The sequence below is a fragment of the Pogoniulus pusillus genome, chromosome 20 (assembly GCF_015220805.1).
Source record: "Pogoniulus pusillus isolate bPogPus1 chromosome 20, bPogPus1.pri, whole genome shotgun sequence".
Taxonomy (NCBI): Eukaryota; Metazoa; Chordata; class Aves; order Piciformes; family Lybiidae; genus Pogoniulus; species Pogoniulus pusillus.
In genome coordinates this window covers 11566743-11585909 of record NC_087283.1, presented here as the reverse complement: position 1 = coordinate 11585909, position 19167 = coordinate 11566743, and the positions used below count along the sequence as shown (strand labels likewise).

The window sequence follows — 19167 nt, the reverse complement described above, 5'->3', positions numbered from 1 at the left end:
AAACACCAAGTGGCCCTGCCCCACCCACTAACCACATCACCGCTGCACCAAGGCTGGCGGCACAGAGCACGTCAACATGGTGCAGTTCCAGAGGCACCATCGTCTGGTGAGACACCGAGAGTGAAATGGCTGTAGCCACCAGACCTCTGTGGCAGGGTGCAACAGCCACATTATCCCCTAGTATCACGGGCAGTTACGTGCAGTGCGAGTGGCTTGCCACCTACCATGTGATTGATGGGGGCTGCGTCTGCATCGGGACAGAAGGGCACTTTTAAGCCATTGCATCCCCTTTAAGGCAGAAGAGTTCACAATTCTGACCTGTGTTATCTGGTCACGGTAAAGCCTAGGCTGTCCTGGGTTCCATCTGAATTACCTAGTCAGTTAAACACCCCCTTGCCCTCACCCTATCCTCCCTCTAACAAAGACAGGGCTGGAAATCAAGATTAAAAGATATATTAGGAGATTGCAGACACTCTACAGCACCCTTTGAGAACGTGACAACCTGAACTAGAGAGGAACTTGTACAAGTATACAGAGATCAGCACTGGTATCAAGTAGAAGCATTGTGATTGATACTCTACCCCTCCCTCACTCTTTTAAAACATAGAAACTCTTGAGAGGTGTAGGTATCCCAGCAGCCATCATTTGGAACATGAGTAGCCCAGAAAGAGACATATGATGGGTGGCATCTCTGGGCATCTAGCACGTAGGAAGGTACAAATGGCTGATGCAAGGGTGAGTTGAGTGGTTGAGTGCTCAGCCTGGCTGGAGAACAGGGCTGTGAAACCAGAAGCTGGATTCATGTTTCAGAAATTAAAATCCAGGGTTTTTTCCACTCCAGGAAAAACAACAACTCTGCCCCAACACTTTTGCTGCCTTCAAAATGCCACCATGTGAGGCGAGCTGGTTTCTCTTTGACGGAGACTGCTGGCACAGACAGCAGACTTTAGACAGTTTTAATAACAACTTTCATTAAGGGGTTTCTGTTACCGTATTCAAATCCTCATTTTGATCTCTCTCTGGACACCCAGCCTGCAAGGCTAGCTCTGGCACTCCCTGCCAGACAGCTGGGCTGCCTGAGGTGGCTGGGAAGTTGGACTCACCTATCGCCCACCTCCCATTGCCCCCCACCCTTCCATTGCCCATCACCCACTGCCCATCATACATTCTATTGCCCACCCCACCCCTGCTCCATCCTTGGCCCAGCTGCACAGCACTGTACAGGCTTCACTCTGTGCCTGGCAGTGGCCACACTGGCCCTGCTCGGGGCCCCGACCCGGAGCCACACAACAAAGATGCCCGGCCGGCGGCACTCCCGGCTGCGACCCGGAGGTGTCAGCATCGGCATGGGAGGAAGAGGAAGGGCGAGCCGGCTGCGAGTCAGCCCTGTCTGGGCTCTAACCTGAGCATGTGGAAATAATACACGGCTTCAAGTGCACTGTCTGGTTCAAGAGGAATAAAATAGGACATTCATAAGCAGTTACACCATCTGTCTTCAGACCATCATCATCATCAGCAAGGGGAAAAAAACAGCTCTTTAAAATGGATGAAAGCCCAGCCTGACAGTAACCGGGAAAATGTGAGCAATGAATACCAATAATGCTAGAAAAAGAGTACAAACCAGGCTACAAACACCAAATGCTCCTGCCCCGCTGGTCCCGCTGAGCCCTGGCTGAGCCCAACACTCTGCACCTAGCCAGCACCCTGCACCCAGCACCCTGCCAGCACCCAGCCTGGACCCTGAGGCAGCTTCTCTGGAGGGATCTGCCTCCCTGGCTCAAACAGCCCTGTGCCAGGCAGGAGGGTTGCTGAGAGCAGACACATGGTTCAAACCCTGCTCCAGGCTAAGCTCATTTTTGTTCTTTTTAAAGCAGGATGGGAAGGGAGCAGAACAGGAGACACATGTGCCCAGGGAGGCTCTGAAGGGGCTGAGAAAGGCCCTGGCTTGGCTTCTTGCTCCTGGGGCTTCCGCTGGGGACAATTCTCCTGCTTCTCTTCCCTTCACACATGTGAATGACACCCAACCATCTATCCTCCTGCATTTGTTTGGAGCATCCTGCTGAGAGGACAAGGCCAGCAACCCATCTGGTAGAGAAAGGTCTGCTTTTCTCCTCAGTCTCCTGTGCAGGCCATAAAGAGCTTTTATTTGAACTGTGTGCTGCCCCTCGTGCCATGTTGTCCCCATGCTGTGTCCAAGTGGACCTGACCACTGCCTGTTACCTAACACCTGAAGAGCCCTATGAGACACGTCTGCAGCTGAGTGTGAAGACTACCTCATGACCAGCTCCCAAAGGCCGAATGAGGCCATGGTCAGCATGAGGTAGGGAATTTGTTTCCGAACCAGCATGAACCATTTGTTACTGTCTGACCATACCTCCTTGAAGCTCTATACAACGTTAGGGCTCACTCACCTAACAGCTTGGCTGTATTCACCTTAAGAAGACAGAGAACAACTCTGTCAGTTGTTTTAAGTTAAAAGGTATTCAGCTTAAAACTGTACACCCTAAGTCCTTAGTCTGGGCAGATATTCAAGAGGGTAAAAAGTCTCTGCAGTGTTTCAGCAGTAGACTGGGAGTCTCTGTCAGCCAAGGATTTTGACCAGGATTCTAGGGGAGCATGGTTGGGCACCAAAACCAGAGCAGAGGGGGTGTCTGCCAAGGAAGATGTTCTGTAAGATGTGAAAGTGTTGACTCCAGATTTGGGAACCTTGCAGGGGGCTCTGGAAGGCCAGAGATGCTCTTGCAGCCCATGTCTAGAAACTGTGGGTGCCAAATTGGTGTCTGGTTTCCAGAAACTCTATCTACACAGCATTTATGAATTCAGGACTGGTAAGTGGACTGCATCCTCTGTGGGAAGCTCAGCAGCACAGGTACAGGAGTTGTTGCTGTGGGATTTGCATAGGTGGGATTGTGTCCCACTGAAATACAAACCACACCAGCTGAGCATGAGTCCCCATGCCGGACTGTCACCCACTAGGACATGATGCTTTATTAATACATTTTCTTAAAGGAGCTTTTCAGTCACTGCAATTCAGGCCAAACCCAAGAGCAAGCAAGTGGAACAGTGGGGCACCTGGAGCTCAAGGAGTCTGTTCCTCCATTACACCAAATCTGCCCCAGCAAAATTCTAGCAGAATTCTTTTCTTCCTTCATGAATAAATCATTTTAGACAGTGGTATTTCCTTTTAATTTAAAACTAAACCATTCACTATGGGGCGGGTGGGGGGAGAAGGAGAAGAGTCTGGAAAATCACGAGTATCCAACATCTGCAGATGTCAGGGAGTCTCACTCAGTCACACACCAAAAACTGCCTGAACCCCCACACACTGCTGCAGGACCACGCTGCCACCTTCCTGCCCCTTTCAAATCCCAGGACCTCTGAGCGCCGGAGAAGCCGGTAAACCCCGACTGGATCCAGGCCAGCTCGAAAAGCCCAAGACCTCTTGCCTCTCCCTCTCTCAGCTGCATTTTCCTTAACAAACCCAGGTCTCTTATCCAAAGGGATAAGGGGCATTTCAGGGGTGGCGGAAATGCGGGGATGGGAGAGAAGAGCGTGCGCTCGCCTCTCCAGCCTCCGGCAGGCTCAGGAGCTGAGAAACATTAGCTGTCATGAACCACAATCAAATCAGGTTTGAAATATTTAGCAGTGGCTTGGAAAATGCGGCGGTGCAGCTCTGACAGGCGAGATGTGCAGACACCCATTTTCCATTATAATGGAAATATCAAGCCTGTTCTGAATATGTATAACCTAGAAAAATGTATTGATTTTTCATTCGGCATTAAAAAAATGAAATACCCTGCAGCTGTCAAAAGCCTTTTGTTAAAAGCTCATCTTTCCTGGAACGAGGTTTACCAGAATCAAGTTTTAATTGTACACAGGGTCTCTCCTCTGAAACAAAAAAAAGAATCCCTGATGCTGCCTTTTTCAGGACAAGTAGCCAAAAAAGCTCACAGAAAGACGGGACTGAGACCTGGATGACTTCCGCAAGGTGACACTGTCAGGTGAGGTGACAGCAATGGGCTGTGTGCAGTCAGCTGCATATGCAGAGACACACGTGCCGTGCCAAACTAAGCTGTGCCATGCTGCTATGTCATGCCATGCCGTGCTGTTCTGTACTGGCTGCCCAGGAGCCACTGGCTGGTGAGGGGCAGCTTTCTCTGCTGACACCAGGGTCACGCACCACTGGACTGTAGCCCAGAGGGTTTCACAAGTTCAACTGCTGTAAACTAGTTTAAACATGAGGTCCCAGGGCCCTGGGGGAGATACCTTGTGATCTGGGTCCTTACAGAAGCAAGAAAAGTTTCAGGTGGCCCAGTGGGGATTGATACCCTCCCAGACCCTGGGAAGCCCAAGAGGAGCTCAGCTACCCTGTGCCATGCCAGAGCTACTGGCCACAATCTGGTGTTGCTTGTCCTAACAGCAGCTTCTGCCCAGTGGTCGGCAGAACCGTGCCCATGTGGGATTACAATGCTGGCTCAGAAAGGGTTGCTCATCCTGACAGGAAGAGGCATGGGGAGAGTAGAGTGGTGCCATCCTGCACCACAGGCTGGGTGCACTTCTGGCTGTGAGAACAGAGCAAACTCAGAGCCTGTGAAGGAGGTCTACAGCAACTGCTGTCCCTGGTGCAGAAGGACACAAGCTTCCCCAGTGCCTGTCCAACCACTGCTGCAGCCTTGTATGTGAGCTGCCATTTCCCAGCAGGGCTCCAAGCAGGCACTGTACTGGGCATTCCCAGAAGCTGTGGTGGGAGTCAGGGTAGTGGCTCAGGCCCCGACAATGGTCTGTTGCAGCAGCAGCATGCACCCATCCCTACTCCCACTGGGCAGCTTGCAGGCTCCCTGAGCTACTGGTGATAGTCATGGGTGCTGCTGGGCCCCAGTCCCACAATGGCCAAGTTCTTGTTTGGGGCACACAAACCTTCCTAAACCAGAGGAACAAACAGTGGCTTGTCTTTTAGTTTCTTCTCCCTCTGTGCATTTCCAAGCACTCCTCCTGCCAAGGGATGTGTGAGCACCCACAGTGCAGGTGAGCAGCCACTAGTCACATGTGCTGCTGCAGCTGCTGCTGGCCCACAGTATAACAAAGCAATAGCAAACCCCATCACTGTCAGCCTTCAACCTGCTGAAATCTGGGTGAAAGCACAGACCTGAATAGTGCTGTGAAAGAGGAGAAGCTGGCAAAGGTCAGGACATGGACCAATATGCACAAATACACTCTGTGCTGGCTCCTAACTGGATTATTCTACATAAACTTGTTTATTCCTACTGTTTTCTTCAATGGAAAAGCAGCAACAAGAAAGCACCAGGCACAGGTTACAAGAAGAACCCTACAGAACTTCAGCCCTGATCCAAAAACTGGCAGGTGGAGTCTGACAAAAGGCTGCAGAAAACCAGTAACAATCCCACACATATCTTGGACTAGTGTCACATTCCCAAGATGGCCCCACTTCCGAGCACGGGCAGGGAGCTGTGCTGCTTTCACTGACACGACAGAGAGTGCTGACCACAAACTGATAAAGCCATCCTCGGAGGGCTGTCTTCTCAAGGCAGGGAGAGTTTATCTGGCTTCTGCACAGTTAACTATAGCAGCAAGCCTTCAGATAAATAAACCAACAAATTCAACAGCAAACGAACTTTGAGCTTCTGTTCCTTTGTTTTCTGCTTCAAAGAAAAAAACAAATCAGAGTATCTGGCTGGTTTTCCTGAACCTCCTTCAACAGCATCCCTGGTGATCTTCCAAACAAGCTTTTTGCACCACAGAAGAGAGATGACCCTCTGCCAGACAGCGCTATCTCTTTTGTTTAATAAGAATGCTTTTACTAGTACAGTTATTATTTTTGCATTCAGTCACTGTCTCATTTCCAGCTCCAGCCAGAGGCCCCACTTCTGGCCCCACATGGCTGAGAAGTGCCCACAGCCAGGGGCAGGTGGGGAGTGCTGATAAAATCACACAACCTTTGGCTCTGTGCTTTGCTAACAAAATGTAGCAGTAGTAGGAAAGAGACCAATGTTATCAAAACTAGGTAATTAGAAGAGAAAATATTTTCTTTCTTAACAAAACAGAAGTCGGTGGCAGTGAAACCTGCCACCACTAAAGAAAGAGTTGGACGGCAAGCAGAAAGCCAAAGCCAGCCTGGGTGGCACTGTGCCATCACGAGCATCAGCTTTATGGGTGCAAAAGCCCCATCTGCTTTGGTTGGTCTGCATCTCAGACGTGCAAGGACCAAGCTTGGGAAAGGCCCTGACTGCTCTGGAAGGCTTCACATCACTGGAGAGCTGGGCAGAGCCTTGCTCCACAGAAAAGGGCATTATCAGAAAACATCTCTGCATGAACAAGCCACCTATGAGCTGGTCCCACCTTGCAGCTGTGGCCAGGCTTACCTGGCAAAAGAAGACAGGGCCAGGATACATTGGCAACACATTGTGTGAGCTCAGGGCTCCTTGCAGTGTCAGTTCCTCATGCACCTTCCCCAGGTGACATCAAGGCCATCACTGGAGATGCACCCCAGAGGATGTTGGTATCTCCATGCACAAAGACACAAATCCACGAACTCCTTCCCTGAGACAGCATCGACTTCTTCCTGTCCCTGGGAACAAGGCTGTCCACTTTTGTGAACTGGGCTAAATTTTAAGTCAGTGGAACCCATCAGGGATTTGCCCCCTTGAATTTCAGCAGAACTAGAAAGGTTGCTGTTATTTTCACACATGAAATGCAAAAAAAAGGCAAATTCCTTGAGCATGTTTGTAGTGGAGCGTGATGTGATTGTGTTGTCATTTATGGGAAATAATCGCAAGCCCATCTCTCCCTTTCCCCCCATTTTCCAGTCCAAATAACCATGAAAAATTACACTTCAATGTCAGGAGGACAACAAAGGAGGGGCTTTCTCCTGCGGCTTGACTGCTTTTCAGCCCCCCTTTCTCTGGACAAAAACTACCTTCAATGCTATTTCATTTTAAACGTGATCTAACAAATGCATCTTGACAAGTTCCTTTCTTTTTTTCTTTTAAACAGTATTTTGCACAGTTTAACCTAGCCCCAAACCGGAATCATATGGAGAGGAGACTCATGCAAAAACACAAATGTGGATCAACCAGCAAAACAAAAGAAAACCCATCTCCAGCTTCAGGTCTGCACGGCGAGGACAGTGTGGTCTCCAACAGGGAGACCTGGGGGAGGAGGGTTAGGAGACAAAGGGGACCAGCATGGAGGAGAGGCTGGAGGAGATGGGGTGGCAGAGATGACACAGTTGGAGTGCAGCAAAGGCTGCTAGGGGAGAGAAGGCACAGTGCCCAGACCAAGTTTTGTCAATGAAGGGAACAGCAGCGGTCTTGGTCCACTGCAGGCAACTCCCATCCCTTAGCAGGGCCAGACAATCCAAGTGCTGCCAGAAGACACAGGAAGACACGGCCACCTCTCCAGCCAGCTCACAGCCACTACACTGTCAACGGCTCCTGGCCCCTCTGAAGAGGTGTGCTCCCCACCAGCAGCCCTGCTCCACCATCCACTTCTTGTCCTCTCTGTCTCATACCTCCTGTTTGCCCGACCAGATCGCAGTGACGTTGGCTGAGGTGTTGTGATGCTGGGCTCTTCCTGGAACATATGTCCAGGAGCTAACAGAATATATGAACATGAAAAATGGCCATAAATAATGTATATAACAAAAAATAAAAGGATCACCCCAGGGTGTGTTGCTGGACACGGGGCAGAGCAGATTGTGGAAGCATGGGAGAGACTTGGCAGGGCTGCCTGGACCACCTGAACGAGGCAACAGATGGGGTTTCTTCCTGTTGAAGTAGATGAGAAACTGTGCTGACATGCAGCTGGTGGTGGCAACCAGAGACTTTTCAGCACAGCACTTTGTGGCTTTTAAGGAGACTTCGAAGTGAAGAACTGAGGAGCATCCCCTGGGGAGGACAGAGAGGATACACCCGGAAGTTCTAGACAGAGACAACACTGACTCCAGCAGCCGAGAAGGTCTTAACACTTTGGTCACCAGAACTGTGCTACCTCCACAGGTTAACCAGACATAAAAGCCATCCTGATGGGAAGCTGCAATACCAAAGCTTCTTGGTGTGAACAGCTGTGGTCTCACCCCTCTGCTGAAGGACGGAGGCTGTGGCAGCGAGGCAGCCCCTCAAACATGGAACTTTGTTTTCAGCCCTGCAAGTTAACAGCCTCTGATCCACCTGCCTCACACCTTTACTCTCTGGTGTCCCTTCTGCCAGTCTCCACTGAGCCACGGGCAGAGCTCTCTGACACCAAACACACTGTGGGTTGGTAGAGAGGAGGGAGCAGATAACATACACCACCTCTGGCATGCACAGCAAACATCTGAGTAGAACAGACAGCAGACACCCAAAGCCTCACAGCTCTACAGCCCTGGAGCTGTCCTTGAGGACACACTTGAGGAGCTCTATATCACCTACCAAGACAGAGATAGCCATGTCCTAGGGCTGAGCTGTCCCTTCCCAGAGTTTGGGTTAGTGGCAGTGGCCACTACTGACTAGAGTGGCACTGTAGTCAGTAATTGCTTTTCCCCTTGTACTAACAAGCTTTCGTCGGCAGCAGATTTCAGCTTCCTGGAGCCAACAGGCCCTTTTTCTCCACTTCTCTTGGCTTCAAGTAATTGAAAGAGACTGCAATCTCAGCCCTGACTCTCTGGCATTCAGCTGCACTGGGGAGGTCAGGGAATGTCAAGTGAAGCCTTTCCATGCACCTCCCTACCACCGGCACTGCCTTAAGGGCGGCAGCCTGCTCTGCAGCCCAGAGAACAGTGAAATTATGGGGGCTGCTCACAGCCCAGGAGATCCCAACAGAGCTTCTCTGCAGCAAGGAGGGAGGGCTGCCCACACGTCCCCGCACCACAGCTGGGCTGCAGAGCTCTGCTGACCCCTGAACTTCTTTTTCTCTCTCAATATGAAACAGGAGATGGGATTCTTTTTTTTTCTTTTTCAGCAAGAGAAAACCACTTTTCCCTATAGTGCTGGGGATGTCCCCTGTTACACATCAGGGAAAGACCTTGCACTCACCATCAAATCTGAGGCACAGAGAGAGAGTGCTGAACGGTTGCTCTAACTCAAGACTGAAAGGTAGAGGACCAAGAAAAGGAAGAAGCATAGAGAGGCTCTTAAGGAGACACTGAACGTACTTGTGACTCACAAGCTGCCCAGTCTGTGGCCACTGAGGCAGCACCTGGTCAGTGATGGCTGGTAGGTGGAAGGACAGAGCCTTTTGGCCACCCTGGGACACTCCTGGTGCACACAGCCCCTGTGCCTGGTTTCCTCAAACACTAATGAGGGCATACTGGGGGCTCGGGGATCCCAGATGCTCCTGAAAGCTGGGCCGGAGCACACGCCCAGGTGCCGGCTCCAGCCGAGGCCTGTGATAAGAATTTATTTCTCTCAATTAGGAGCGCTTGTCCCCGGTCTCAGTTCATCAGCGCGGCACAGCCGAGTCAATGAAAGCTCAGTAATGCGCTAATCAGATGCACAGCGACTTCCCGGAGCCGCCGCCTGTGCACCAGTGGCCGGCACCATGCTCAAAACAAGAGGCAACTTTGGGCAGCAGGTCCTCAGCCCTGCCCATCCTTCGTGCCTGGACCCTGGGTGACTCTGGGTTTATGGCCAATTCAGATGTGGTTTCCTTGCGGGGTCCCAGGCCCCAGCTCCACTCCGCATGACTGGCACATGTGCTTGAAAGCAGGCAGATGAAGCAGCCCTACGCAGATGCTTTATCTCTGCTGCTCACACACATCCCTCTAACAGAAGGCTTCCAAGAGTGCTTTAGACAATTTCAAATTAAGTTATAGTTTGTTTTTTTTTCCTGGAGTTTCATCTGAAATACTTCTCCCTTTCCATCCAAGATCATGCTGAAATAACCTGTGAATAGCCTAAGCAGACAGAGGAGGAATCTAAATATTGCCCTCAAAAAGCAAATACAGGACAAAACCACTGAGGAGATTTCTTCTGGTGTCCTCAGAAACTTTTGGGAACCTGTATTAAAAGTAAGAGCAGCAGGCTGCAGGTGACAGGAGGGGAGGAACAGAAAGATGAAGTCAAACATGCTGAGGTCCCCCAGGCCCAGGTGTCCTGGAAGCAGCCTTGCCAGCACTGTGAGATGACCCTGGGTTTAATTTTTTGGGGTTTAAAATAAACTAAAGTATTTCCCCTTAGGATCCCCTTCCAAGCTGAACCACAGGAAGAGGCTGTTAGCTGGATGCTATGACTCCAGTCCACAAGCTCCCTGACTCCAGCACTGCTGGTGTGGCCACCACCACCGCTGCTGCCGTCACAAAGCAGTTCCCGAACTTCCCAAGCATTAACATCTCCTGGTGAGTGGCGCGGGGGATGCTCTCCCACTGCAGCCTGCTCAAGAGCTCTATTGATCTAACATGCACTTGGTGCCTTCAAAGTTGTTTATGATCAATATGCAAATTGCCCATGGCATTGATCTGGTATTAATTTTCAATTAGGGAATCCACAAGGGGTCTCCCAGGGTCAATATCTAACAATGCGAGGTAGCTCCACAGCAAAACAGTGGGATGGACGTTGTCCCATGCCTCTGGGGCTGCTTCTGCTCCTCCTGCCCAGACCCTTCCAGGCACCACAACCTCCCAGAAAGAGACCACCGCCAGCCCACTTCCTGAGGTCTTTTTCCCACCTGCAGCTTCACAGGGCCATGTCTCCCAAGCCCCTGCACACAGTTCAGCACCTTGCAACCCTGAGGCCCTGTGAGCAGCACCGTGGGCAGAAGGCTGCCCTCAAAATCCCTGGCTGGAGGAATTCTGTCTGATAATCGTTCATGACCCTTCCTCCATAAGGCAGCCCAGCCCTGAACTGTGTGTGGCCCTCCCCAGGGCGCTGCCTTTCCCCAGCTGAGGATGGGGGTGGCTTAGCCACTGGCGGCAGCTGGAACCCCACTCACTGCTCTGCGGGGGACTCTGCTGCAAACCAGGTCACTCCACAAGCAGAGATGACCCCAGCAGCAATGCAGGCACACGACTGGCAGCTTGCAACTTACGGCAGCCCCATGGCAAGCAGTTTTAGGCAACAGCCTTCAACATGCAGACTGCATTTTCTGCACTAATACAGTTAACAGGGCATCAAAGTCCTGGAGTGTATCCAAAGAAGAGCAATGAAACTGGCAAAGAGTCTAGAGCACAAGTCTTCTGAGGAGTGGCTGAGAGAACTGGGGTCATTTAGCCTGGAGAAGATGAGACTCAGGGGAGACCTTTTCGCCTCAAACTGCACCAGGGGAGGTTTAGGTTGGACATTAGGAATGATTTCTTCTCCAGAAGAGTTGTCAAGGCCTGAATCAGGCTGCCCAAGGCAGTGGTACAGTCTCCATCCTGGAGGGGTTTCAAAGTCATGGAGATGTGGTGCTAAGGGACATGGTTTAGTGGTAATTTGGCAGCGCTGAGTTAATGGTTGGATGCACTGATCTTAAAGGTCTCTTCCAACAAAAGGATTCTGTGATTCTACGATTCCGCGGTCAGGAAAAAGCATAACTCAGCAGCAGTGCAGACAACAGCCCCCGTGAGCTGGAAGGAAGAACTCAAGGCCTAGGTGTAGTGGACAAGCAACTTTCCAATGGCACAGAGAAGGAACCAAACTCTGCATTCTGCCATGAACATGAGCTACATAAACCTGCACATCTCCGCAGAACACATTAGAAGAGAAAAAGATCCTCAGGTGTGCCACACAAAGGGTTAAAAAAAGGGAAGAAATCACTGAAATGGCCTCATAAATCTAGAGAAATGTGTCCCTTCCCAGAAAACAGGAGCCATCCCATCAGCCACCCTCCCAACTTTCTTCCTCTCAGAGAGGCCCAGAGGAGCCATTTGTCCTCTGAACTGGCAGCCACACCAGAGAGCCATGCCCTCCTCGCACCGGATGGACGGCCTGTGCACACCCACGGCTCTGCCACTCACTGTGCTAACCAGCACATTAGCTACCCGGGCTAATTGGTTTATGGATAACATTAATTACCATGTTGCTCATTAATGGATGAAATCTTTATTGGTTCCATTGATCAGCGGGACTTGTTAGCCGGCCTCCTAACCAATGGCGGATGTAACAAGCTCTCTTATTGGCATATCAATTAATGCAATCAATTTCTGGCCAGCGGCTGCCATTCGCTTCCCTGCTTGTTAGACTGTGGAAGACAGAGTCATGTCAAGTAAGCATTTATTTAAAGGGTTTCTAATTCCTCTTGAGCTGACTTCCCAGCAGGCTTTCTGCCACACAAGGGTTTTCTGCCTCCAGAGACCTTCCCCTTTCCTAACAGTCATTCCCAGCAAAATAATTTCTGCAAACATATTTACTGACTTGCAAAGTAGGACACCAGGAGGTGACTGATGGAGAAGCTGGGCTCTACAACTACCCCAACTTCACACATCAGAGAGGTGGGCAGGAGGACAAACTCTCTCCTGAAGGATGAGTAGGGGCTCAGGAGCTGTGTGAGAAGGCCTCTTTGCACAGGGATTCATTTTAATCACAGGGTCACAATTAGAATCACAGAAACAATCAGGTTGAAAAAGACCCTCAGGATCACCAAGTTCAACCAATAACCCTACTCAACAAGGTTCACCCTAAACCATATCCCCAAGCACCACATCCACATGACTTTTAAACATATCCAGGGTTGGTGACTCCACCACCTCCCTGGGCAGCCCACTCCAACGCCTGACCACTCTTGCTGGGAATTTTTTTTTCCTAACACCTAATATAAACCTACCCAGTCACAGCTGGAGGCCATTCTCTCTCATTCCACCACTATTCACCTGGGAGAAGACAACAGCACCAGCTGCACCACAATGTCCTTTCAAGGTACCTGTAGACAGCAATAAGGTCTCCCCTCTCTTTTTCAAACTAAACAGCCCCAGCTCCTTCAGTCACTCCTCACCAGAGTTATTCTCCGGGCCCTTCACCAGCTTCACTGCCCTCCTCTGCACTCGCTCCAGCACCTCCACATCCTTCTTGTAATGAGGTGCCCAAACCTGAACACGATTCTCGAGGCGTGACATCACCAGAGCTAAGTACACAAGGGACAATCATCTCCCTACTCCCCCTGGACATGGCATTGCTAATCCAAGCCAAGATGCCATTGGCTTTCTTTGCCACCTAGGCACACTGCTTGCTCATATTGAGTTGCTTGTCAATTACAACCCCAAGGTCCCTTTCAGCCAGACAGTTTTTCAGCCACACTGCCTCAGGCCTGTAGCACTGCTTGGGGGTGTTGTGGTCAAGTGCAGGACCTGGCATTTGGCTTTGTTGAAGATCATGCCATTAACATTAGCCCATCGATCAATCTAAGTCCCTCTGTAGAGCCTCCCTACCCTCATGCAGATCAACACTGCCACCTAACTTGGTGTCCTTGGCAAACATACCGATGACACACTCTGTGTCTTCAGCAAGGTCATCCATAAAGATGTTAAACAGAAGTGGTCCCAATACTGAGCCCTGAGGAAAACCACTTGTGACTGGCCACCAGCTGGATTTAACATGGACAACAAGCCCTTTTACTTCTGCACTACCCCACCTCCAGAGTGAACCTGGACCACCTGGTATCTTTACACAGCCCTGTCACAGGGATCTACATCATTCACAGCCCGACTGGTGCCCACACCCATTTCATCAGTCTCAGCCTGGAGCAGGAGAGCAGGAAGACACACGGAGACTATGACACAGTTTTGCAGGAGCTTGACAGTCTTGGCTGTGATGCTATGTGCAGCAACATGCCCTTTGCTCAGATCTTTGGGGGGAAGAAGCTGTACAAAGAACACAGGACCTCAGCCTCCCCTAGACAGAAACTGAAGAGATGAGCTTGGCCTTCCTGAGAGAGGTGGCAAAAGGTACAGCCTGATAGAAGAGCACAAAAATGCTGCTTGGCTGAAAAAGACTGAGAGAGGTTTTCTGAGCCACTTCTCCCATGAGCAAGACTTTCAGACAACTTGACAGAAGGCAAATGATGTTCACAAGGAGTAAGAACACCTATTCTGACAGACTTTGTCCTCTCTTCCACTGGTCTATTGGCCAAAGAGATTTCAACAGCAGAACATGTTCAAAAAGAGCTTGGACCCTCCTGCCTACCAGATAGATCACAGAATCACTATGATTGGAAAAGATGTTTAATATCATCAAGTCCAACCATTATCTAACTCCACAAGGGCCACTACTACAGCACATCCTTGAGCACGGTATCTAGACAGGTTTTAAATACATCCAGGGATGGCAAATTAACCACTTCCATGGACAGTCTATTCCAGTCTTTGAGAACCCTTTTGGTATAGAGGCTTTTCCTAAAGTCTAACCTAAACCATTTCCTCTTGTCCTATCAGCTGTGACAATGGGATTCTGTAGCCCAGAAGGATGATGGTGCTCTCAAACAGGAGCAGGCTGCCAAAGAGGGCAATGAGATGTGCCTCACTGACTGCCTTGATACTGTAGGTTTTGTTTTCCTCTGGAGCAATGTTTGCTCCATAGCAAGAAGCCTGGTAAACATTCCTGCAGCCACGCAGGCGGATGGGAACATCAGCATGCTGCTCAGTGCTCCCAACCTCTGTCCCTTTCCCCAGTTGCTGACCTCCTGGGTGCTGCCTGTGGCAGTGTGTAAGTGCAGGGAAGCCAGCAGCTAATGGATCTGCAGGACCTCGCAGGTGAAGCAAACACTTTTTTCCTATAGAATTAGACTTGGTAATTGGATTGTGGAAATCACTGTCACAGGATGTTGCTGTGGCCAAGAATTCTGCAATATTCACCAAAGGGATTAGCTAATTAAGGTTAATGAGAATACCTAGAGATGTAATTGCTAAATCTAACAAAAGAATTTGGGAAAAATACAAACCTACGGGCGTTAGGGCACACGTGTACTGCCTTCTCTCTGTGCAGGCTGACACAGGCACTCACCCCACCTGTCACCCAAGGCTGAGGACTCTTCCCTCGCCCCAGTTCTCCAGCATACCACTACCTCCTGGTCCCAGTCAGGCCACCTCAGCACACCCCAACTCACTTCTTGTGTCCCAGAGCTTCTGTGACCTTGGGAACACTGCTCAGAGCCCAGAGGGTGAGGCCATGGCGCCACAGCATGTCTCTCACAAGGGTCTCTGCCACCATGTCACTGGCATCCCTGCTCCCTGTGCAGCTCAGCACCTTGCCTGTGCTCCCAGGAAGCACGAGCACAAGGCTGGACAAGCAGCCAGAGGAGATGTGTCGAGCCAAGGCACAAAGGTCGAGCACGCAGCAACATGGCCACACAAGAGGCATCAGAGATGCTTACCAAAGGGCGCATGGTGTTGTTGTGCTGCACAAATCCCATCTCGTGGAAGTGATGTGGCAGGACACCAGGGTGGGAAGCAGCAAGCACGGCTGGCAGCTCCACTGGAATGCCAGAATACCTGCCATAGCCCTGTGTGCGCCCACAGCAATCCTTCCCAGATGAATCCCACTCCAGATCTTCACCCAGCTGATTGTGTAGGAAGGATCTTTCCCAGCAAACACAATAATAAATCAAACCTTATCAGAGATGAACTATAAATCTGTGAGGACTCCAATAATTTCTAGCCATGGGAATAACACCACAAAAGTACTTTTTAAACTAATTACTCAGATTCCAAAGTGCTGCCCTAATGAGCCTTCCTTCTGCCCAGAACTTACTAAGAGAAAAAAAAAATCTACCTTCAGTGCAGTAATTACTGCTTTCCCCTTCAAACTTCTAACTGGAGATCAATGCTGCATTTTAAGACTCATTGATTTACAATTAGCCTGGCTTTCCTGCTAAAGTGTTTTTAAAGCAGAGTTTACTTTTATTTTATTTTGAAATCTCAAAGATCTGGTTCTTGGATTTTACATCCTCATGAGAGGTGTGTGGGGAAAAGGGAAAAAGGAAAAGGGAAAGTTCTTGTTAGGCTTAGACTAGGAATAAAAGACTCAAAATATTTAAGGAATATACATGAAAAGAAAGATAGAGGAAGAGAAGCAAAACTAAAATAAAGGAAGAGAAATGGAATAAAGGCACCGTAAATGGAAAGACAAGGAAAGATGGATTGCAGGCTGAGAAAGCAGAGTCACTGTCAGTGGATCAGAAAGCTCCTACTGCCTCTGCTGTTTATCAGCTTCCTCAGGAAAAGAAAGCAGCAGCTTTTGTGCATCTCTGCGAAACAAAGCGCTGGTTAAAAATAGCAGGTACAGCAGGGACCGGGCGCTAACACGAGGTCCTGGCAGCTCCCGCGCTCGTACAATCTGTCCCATGAGGAGAGCAGAACTAAGTGAAGCAATTAAGAATTCCATGCTGATTGCTTCAAACATGTTTTCTATGCCATAAAGATAACAGCATCACAGATACATCTACCTCCTCTCTCCTGCCTCTTCGCATCCAGCATCATGTACTTTGTATCCCTTCCCCTGAGGAGCCGGAACACTGGAACGGGCCCACCAAGGCTGGGGTGTCTCCATCCTCGGGAGATACTTAAGAGCCCCAAGGAGGTATCCTGGCATGATGTTGCAGCTGCTTGGCTCTGAGCCGGGCCTGGGTGAGGTGACCTCCAGAGGTCCCTGCCAACCGCTGGCTGCTCAGAGTCTCCAATTATTCTGGAGCTTCACAGCAAAGCTGGGTTCTGAACCACTTTTGTGTCCTTTCTGCAGGAAATGAGCTACACTGGACAAGCCACTACAGCCTTCCTCGACCCTCCTTTGTCTCCTACTTCTTCCACCAAAAGAAACATTTGGAAAGCCTTCTAGGATTAGCATGAGCAGCAACACAACAGTAGCCAGACTGAGGTGCAAGGAGGCAAAGAGAACTGCCTGCAAGGGTTTACAGTTTGGGAGCTGCCATAGTGCTCCAGCCTGACGCTGTGTCTGCTGCTCTCATAAATTCAGTGCTTTACTACAGTTTGGTCTCAGGAGTCAGTAGCAGATGATGATCCCAGAGTGATGAAAGCAAAGACAGAAAATAGGAAAGCCAGGAACGCCTCTTTTTTTTAATATATGTTACTTTACAGGAAGCTGCTTAGCCGCATTTCAAAGACTAATATGAAAAAAGTGCAATTAAATCCTTGAAAAACTGACAGATCAGCAAAACAAAACCACCCGGAGGAGAGCACGATTGAGCCTCATTAAGAAAGAGTTCAGTCTGTTTTTAAAACCTTTCTTAACACTTAGCTGGGTACCTCTCAGCAGCGACCGCTCCCAACGCGCCTGGCATAATTAGTGTCAGAACGGAAAGGAAAAAAATCAACCTAGGAAACAGAAATTAAAACACCAGATTCAAGTGAGAGAAAAAGGTTCAGCTGTAGTGAAACCATCTAAATTCTAACAATAACCCCTCCTCTCAGTCTGCGGCAAGGAGCTCCGGTTCCACTCCGTGCATAGACAAATACCTGCCAATTAAGGAGAAAAGTGGCCGGGGCAAATTTGGTCTGTAAAATTTCTCTGGCTAACCACTCCCAGTCTCCCCAAACAATATCTGTATGGCAGTCACATCCACCCGCGAGGTCAGGTTAATGGCAGATGGACAGTAAATTACACTGACCTCGACAGCAATTAGAACTATCACCACTGACAATAAGGAAATTGAGATACGGGGACTGACTCCGCACACTTTTGGTGGCCGGACCCCTCTGCGGGCTGTGCCTGCAGATGCTCACACCTGGACCCTGCGTGTTAATCACCAGCCCAGGACAGGAGCTGAAGAGCCGAGATCTATTATTTTGCAGTGGGGGTGGGGATGAAACACATGGGAGATAGAAAAGATGGCAGAGAGATGAAGCCATTTTATTAAATCAGGCAAATTCTAATTTATTCTGGGGAGATGGAGGAGAGAAAATGGATTCACTCTCAGCATGCTCACTCTGCATCGTCTGATCCAATCCCGACCGCCTCGCCGGAGGGGGAGGGGGCCTCAGCACTCTGCAATTCTCCCACAATCTGAGAAAAAGATTAAAAAACAAGATGACTCTCCTTTTGGGTTTTGCAGGAGGCACAGGGAAAAAAGCTTTTCCTGAGAATACAAGGTGCTAACCCCTGCTGTCCACTGTACTGGATGGTATGCAGGGGCTCAAGAGGTTTGCTTGCTGGGGGTGTTAAATCAGCAGCATAAGGTCCGCAGCTCACCACAGTGCTTGCACCGTGCAAGCAATCATGTAGGCAGAGAGACACCTAGGGAAGAATGTCCTGTGGTGGTCCTGCACTCTCCACTATTCCCAGTGTACACCACAACATGCACCCTCAGCAGTTAGCAGCATTATTACCATCACTGTTCTTGACTGGATAAGAGACACTGAAATACAACTGTCATACAGGCAGCAGTGAGGAGGTTGTTGGTGCCTCAGTTATCCATGGGTTAACATGCGAGTGCAGAGCACCACCATAACACCATCACTACCACCCCAACACCACCACTGAGCATCACCGCTGTAACGACACCACTACAACATCACTGCCAAGCACCAACAGTGGTCTCAGCAGTTTAAACTTCATGCCACGCTGTCAGCACTGCCCTTCCCCAGCCCTCATCAGAACTTGGGGTCTGATAGAAACGTAAGTCTGGGAGCTTATCTCCTTTACCGCTCCAGCCAGCAATCCAGGAGCTGGGGGAGATCACCAGCATAACCATGCAGCCAAGCTGGAAGCTGTGGGCTCCAGCACTACTTGTAGCTGAATGGCTCAGGTTATTGGAAATGACACTGAGAACTTGGGGGCCATCATGAGCTCACACGCTGGGGACACTGTCTGTTGTGACAGCCAGGTGGGGACAGCTCATGCAGAGACATTTCCAACTGAGGCTGATATTTGAGCTGTGTGTTTTATGGACAAGGGTGACATGCACAGTTGCCCAACACAGAACAAAGACAAAGAAAATCCCTGCTCAAGAGAAAAAAATGCCACCAAATAATCCTCCATGGGCTTTGGAACAGGGACCAAAGGAAAACACAGAAGTCTACACAACACAAAAAGCAGCAGAGCTTCTGCTGCAGGACCAGCAATTGCTTGGGCTCATCTTCCCCAGATATTGTCCCAAAAGGAGCAGGTAGCTGTAATGCTCTTGCTGCCTTTATGTGGGGAGAGAATAATTTGGGACAGACAATGCACTTGTACCCTGGAGAGAGGTGAGGTGTTGCTGCACAAAGCTCCACAGGCACAAGAACAGCTCCTGTTTCAGAATTAACCAACG

General features: G+C 49.9%; 1 protein-coding gene across 1 annotated transcript in view; it reads right to left on the bottom strand.

Annotated features, from left to right (window-relative positions):
• Nucleotides 1–19167, bottom strand: part of ZFHX3 (zinc finger homeobox 3) — a 161321-nt gene that overhangs the window by 35987 nt on the left and 106167 nt on the right.